Source organism: Lactuca virosa, chromosome 4, assembly GCF_052849685.1.
Source record: "Lactuca virosa cultivar CGN04683 chromosome 4, Lactuca_virosa_CGN04683_v6, whole genome shotgun sequence".
NCBI lineage: Eukaryota > Viridiplantae > Streptophyta > Magnoliopsida > Asterales > Asteraceae > Lactuca > Lactuca virosa.
In genome coordinates, this window is record NC_136429.1 from 457158802 (window position 1) to 457165112 (window position 6311).

Below are 6311 nucleotides of genomic sequence, written 5' to 3' on the forward strand. Positions count from 1 at the left end.
ATTGTATATGGTTGAGGTACCTGCTGAGGGAAGTATGACCGTCCCTGTTAAGCAAGACAAAATCTGGTTCGCTAAATCTACGGCTAAGAGAGTTCATTTTGCAAACATGAATTCTGGAGCCAATGGGATGTTAGCTGAATGAGTCGGAAAGTCTAAACCAGTCAGGAGATTCTGTGACAGTGGGAGCACGGGGCGTGTTCCGGGTACAGTTACAAAGAGCCGTTGGGTTTTGAAGACTAAGACTGAAAAATTCTCTCCTGTTGGAAGTTTGCTAAGTTTGGAGAGTGTTAGTGGTCCTCGGTGTATCTCTGGATCCGGTGGAGTGTCCAAACCAGTTGAGACAGAGGATGAGTCGGTGGCGGGATTAGCCACGGCTGAGTTGGAGCTAGTGGGAGCTTCAACTGGCCCTTCTTGTACTTGATGATGAGGGGCGGCTGCAACTAGAAAAATGAGACTAAGTTTAGCTTGTTCTTGGGAACAGGAAGCTTGGAAGACTTGTCTGGTTTAGAGATTACTGAAGTGACTGAGGAATGTTGCTAGAGTTGGATGGTAGAAAAAGCCTGAGTTGTTCAAAGCCCCAAGTGGGAGATTGTTGGGTAGTTGGTGTCTTTTCCAACTCACAAAGCAATAAAAAGGGAAAAGCAAGTGGCAGACAAAGGAATGTGGAACACCTCATTTGGAGGAAAAGCAAAGGAATGCATCCATTCTTTATTTCCTTAAGCATCGGCTCTTTGCCTATAAATAGAACATTCATCATTCATTTGTAGATGTACCAACTTGTACTGTAATCTTCTAGCAATAATAAAATCTCTAGTTGCGGCCCGTGGATGTAGGATTTGTACCGAATCCGAACCACGTAATATTATTGTGTTCTTCTTGCTTTATTTTCTCGTTTGGTTTGTGAGTGTGTGATAGTGTGTTTCCGCTGCGTGTACCCGGTCCGATTCCTAACATTCCTGTATTGTTTATGTGGTCACGATAATTCGATACAAAATTTTCTTATTTTACCGACAATTTGCCTGTATAACTGTACAATCGGAAGTCAATTTTAAATCCCCTAAAAATCAGCAAAAATTTGGCAGGGAATTGATGTTTTCGTGAAATAATAGGCTACGATAAAGGATTTGATTTTTAAATCCACAGCGTAATATCTTAATTTTTTAGGAAACCGAATGGATTCTATAATCAAAACTGTGTATAAATACGTTTGCTATCATGTATCATATTGTCGCAATTTCCCATCTTTAGTTACAGGTATGCATTTTATTTCCTTCATCTTATACATACCATCGTCTGATAATATTCAAAAACTAATCTTACATTATTTGTTGATTGAATGCTTCATTCGGATGGTTAATTTTTTATGTTTGCTAAAATGTTCATATCTCGCACTCTATGTGTTTGTTGAAATGCCTCAGACAAATGAAGTTCCTATCATATCTAATATTCAATTGTATATAACATGCTTATATAATCTATTTCACAAACTTGCTTATTGATATACAGTACTTATGCACATGTAGATGAAATGCGTTCAATGTATTGGATGCATTATAAGTTTTTACAAAAACTTTTGAACCAAATACTTTTGCGTATAGGATTTGCAAAAATCATGCATTACTGAAACAAATAGTAGGATTATTCAACAGAATTAAGGACTATGAGTTAATACAACAACAAATTTTATATGAATATATTGGACTGTGACTTAAGTTTTATTAGCATTGTTTATAATGTAGCTTTTGTTGGTTGTGTGTGTTACAGATTCATGGCTCCAAAAAACGTCACACTACTTGGACAACTTGATTTGTCGCATGAGAAGTTCACTTTGAAAGTTCTAGTCATTCGCTTGATTAACAACTAACTTATGATAAAAAGAAGACCTTTCGTATTGATATGTTATTAGTTGATGAAGAGGTATTTATTCAATTTACTATTTTTTTTGTCTCATTTTTGTTAAGCATACTACTTCTCATTGGTGGATAATAATTATGTTATTATTCTAGATTATGGTTTTTGCATATAGGGTACTAAAATTGAAGCTCAAGTTCCAAGTAGGTGGGTATTTAGATTTGAAAAGATGCTTGCTGAAAATGAGACTTATTATGTTGAGAATGTTGGTGATAACACTACGGATAACAAATTTGTGATTAATTCAAACAAATTACATTTGTGTCTCATCACAATGGTTACCAAATCCAATGATTTTGTGGGGCCTATGTACGGTTTTTCTTTTGGGAACTACCAAACAATCATTGAAAATAATATTCCAGAAAAAACACTAGTTGGTTAGTGCCTAATCTGAATTTAATTATTTAATTTATTATTCTTTTCTTTCTTACACTACCATTCCTAATATCTATGTTATACTTTTATTTTCTTTAGATGTAATTTTGGTTACGTGCTATTATATTTTCCGATGGAGACTTTTATGTCAAAGCATGGCAAGGAAGCACGTAGACAGAATGTGCAAATTCAAGATTTAGAGTGAGAAACAGTTATTGTACCTAAAACAACATTATAGTTTAACAAATAATAAATTTCCGCCACTTTAACAACAAATTGAAATATATTTTATTAGAAACCAATTGTACTGTTTTGACCCTACTCAAATAACTACTACATAATAATTCATATTTATTCAATTTTTTACACAATAACCTGAAATCTAACTCTTTTTTGCAGGCCGTTTGTCTTTTTCAAATTGGTACTTTGTTACCAAGCTTTACATCAATGATAACATAGAAGAAATCCTAACATTCAAGAACACGTTAGATAGCTTCCATCTTTTTTCTTAATATTGCATTGTTTTTATGCATTTTTATATAACAAAAATTAAACTTTATTCATGAACAGTTTGGTTTCCAAAAATTCTTTTGAAAATGTGTCTGGTAATCGTAGCAAAGATTCATCATCCATGTTGTATTCTGAGACCGATGAGTTTCTTTTGAAAGAATGACTTCAAGCCCATTACTGAAATCCAAGAAATCACAAAGGTATATTTTGTTGTATTTTTTTAAGTTTTACCTAATTTCAATTGATTGTATTGTAAAACAACTTCTAATTTTTATAGGTAAGCCGAGTAATTGTGCTTGGTACAGTTAAGCGTGTGTGCACAAATTTTTCATGGTATTATTAGGGATGTAAATCGTGTCATAAGTGGTTGTGTGTTCATCATCAATCTGCAAAAATAAAGTTGTTTCTGTTCTTCCTAGGTATTGAACACATACTTTATGCTTTCTCTTTGTTATTATTTTTTTTACAAATTAATGTAGTATTTCATTATTGTGTTTTAGTATGTTTAGGTTTATAATCCCAATTAGAGTCCAAGATCGCACAGGAGTAATTTCATTGATTCTTTTTGATGGTGATGCTAATAGGCTTTTAAGAAAAAATGCACAAGAATTGCTGGAATGTTTTTTAATGAGGTTGGGTCTGTTTTACTATACAACTTAATTGTTATTCTCATGTTTTATCTTACACGTTATTAAATTGCATTTGTCTTCTAGGTTGGTAATAACCATATTTTCCCCGTTGCAATTACTCAGCTGCTTGAGAGGAAATTTGTGTTTCTGATTATAATTTGAAAAATTAAGTTCAAGGGTATTCAATATGCAAATTGACTGCTGACTGTAAAATACTTTCTGAACTTGAAAAGAAGTTTACAATTGACCAGGTATCAATTTTGCACAATTTATTTAATCCCTATAATATTTATATTGTTTAAGCAATTCTTAGTGTGTTCTTATTTGCAGCATGTTGATTCTGACTCTTTCAACACTGCAACCTTTGAAGTCACATCTCAAGAAACTACCAATTCAAAGGTGCTATTTATTTTACATTTAAAGTTAAATTTAAATTTAACTTCATTTGATTTACTACTTAACTAACATTTTTTATGTACTTAAAAAAAGGATGCAATATCATTCACGGGAGATAATATCACTCCGGCCTCTAATGTTGAGAAAAGCACAACGACAAGTCCGTTGGCCAAATACCGTTTTTCTAAAGTTGTATCTCCTAATGCAAAGCTAAAGCACAATCTTTCTGAAGTTTACGATGTTGATGACCCACCAGCAATGTCATCAACAAAAGTGTGTTCAACTATCATGGATGATGGCTTTTTGGGACATAGCAAGATGGAACTTTTGATTCCAAAAAATAGAGAAATAAATGCATCTTTAAGCATTTAAAATCAATTGGATATTTTAAGTGCATTCTCCCTTTTAAAACTATTTCAACATTTGTTTTTTCTTTGTGCGGGGTTGTTTTGCTTTGATGGTTGGAACTATTTGACATTATTTTAATGGGCTTGAATTACCTTTATGAAGTTATTAGGATTGTTTTGGTGAAAATTGCATTTCGTTTTTCCTGGTTTGCCCTTGAATTTATACATCTTTACTTAAAAAACGCAAAAAAGCAAATAAAAAATCAACTTTATAACACATATTCTCTTTATAGCACATATTAGCTTCCTTTTATTCCAATATAATAGAGTTTTATGATTTTACTGTATTAAATATGTTTGCTTTAATAAAATACACAAATTGCAACAAATTTGTGTATGTTGCTCCTCTCATAAAAACTACTTTATACTAAGTCATAATTTTGCATTGTATCCTTCTTTTTATTATGCATTTCATAAATGAAATTAAACAATTCAACTTTACAGAATATGCATAATGTAATAACATTCTACTTTATAAATTGTTTATTTTTAACATTATAGAGTTATATGTGGGTTTAGTTTTATGATTTTGCAGTTCTTAAATAACATTTCCCCTGCTCCTGTTGTTTTTGTTTGTTAATTTGTGTAATAGCATCATAATGCTTGGATTTAGGTTTCTCTATTGTACACGCAATTCATCCAATACTTTACAAACCCTAGATCTAGTGTATATATTTCGAAATTGACATAATCAATAAGATCTAGATGATTACCTCTTCTTCAAAAGCTTGGATCTTCTTGTCTTTGGAGCTCTGAGTCACAAATGTCACTGCTCTAATGGCTTGCAAACATCACACAAGCAAGAGGATGATAATGGAGATGCACAATTTTGGCTATGATCTCTCTAGGGTATCAAGTGGCTGAAAATTGCAAGCCTTAGGGTCCTATTTATACTGGTGCTGCTAGGGTTTCAGTCTAAACCCTAATGGACAGCTTAGGCCTTAAGCAATCCAAGGAAGCTTCTGGAATAGGACCCTTATGGCCGAAATTATGGATGGACACATCCTAATTTCGTCAATGCCTAGTCCAAGAGGCTCCTCAGCCCAATACTCAACTATCACACATTTGACAGTTTAAGTCCCTGATATTAAATTAATGTCTTTTAGCCACAAAATTAATTTCTTAATTAATTCTTGTCTAATATTAATTTAATTATATGACTTCTCCATTAATATATTATTCATATAATATATTAATAAACCATATTAACCTCTCTATTCATAAATCACCCTATCAAGTTGCTTTGGTGAAGGCAACCCAAAAGGATCATGCACAACCGAGTCAAGTACATACCAACTATAGTTACGGGCTTAGACACTAATCCAACAGTCTTCCACTTGGATAAGTCTAGTAACTACAAATCTAAGCACAATCCGATTAGCAATCGTAGCTCTCAAAGACGCTGTCGAACTCTGATCTTATCAGTAACCTGTCCTTTAGATAAGGTATATAGTCCTCTGTTCTGGATATCGTGCAGAAAATTACATGGAACAAAGTCATACTTATTATCCAACAGCTTGTTTCTCGATCTCAGATTCGTTTGACATAGAACTTAATTGAATACATAAATTTAGTCCTGACCGGGCCCGGCACATAAGTCAAACCAAATCATCGAGGGGCCCTGATATCGCTTTTACCCTCTTAGGATAAAAGGAACAGATAAACTTCGACTTATATGCATTTACTTATTCATTAATCAGTTATACACAACAATGCGTTTTATAACATCAAGTTACTTATGCGTTTACGCATTATCAATGCACAACCAATTAGTAAACAATAAACCATATATCTAGGTTTTAAGACCATATGATATTATCGTATTGAGATCACTCGTGATAAATTCAATGAAGTGATTCCAGCAAGCGTGGGTTTATTCCAATGCTCAAATCAAATTCATAATCACTCATGAACGTTGTAGCAAACTTTTGCTATGTCTAATACACTTTAGACAATCTACACACCAATTCATGACAATCTTCATTCATACCTACTTCCAACATATGAACGACTGTGGACCATTCGAATAATTTTATTATTCAGGAAGTCAAAACATGCGAAATGAAACAATAGGTAAACAATT

General features: G+C 33.0%; 1 long non-coding RNA gene across 5 annotated transcripts; it reads left to right on the forward strand.

Annotated features, from left to right (window-relative positions):
* The first annotated feature begins 430 nt into the window (after window positions 1–430).
* Window positions 431–4355, forward strand: LOC145109152 (uncharacterized). 5 transcript variants are annotated; one of them, XR_013708797.1, is made up of 11 exons: window positions 431–1254; window positions 1765–1917; window positions 2007–2288; window positions 2386–2487; window positions 2686–2770; window positions 2857–2996; window positions 3074–3215; window positions 3297–3428; window positions 3510–3676; window positions 3756–3824; window positions 3915–4355. It is a non-coding gene; the product is annotated as an uncharacterized LOC145109152 (long non-coding RNA). The 5 variants fall into 5 exon arrangements; XR_013708798.1 differs by having other exon boundaries at window positions 2027–2288; XR_013708796.1 differs by having other exon boundaries at window positions 1765–2288.
* The last annotated feature ends 1956 nt before the right edge of the window (window positions 4356–6311 follow it).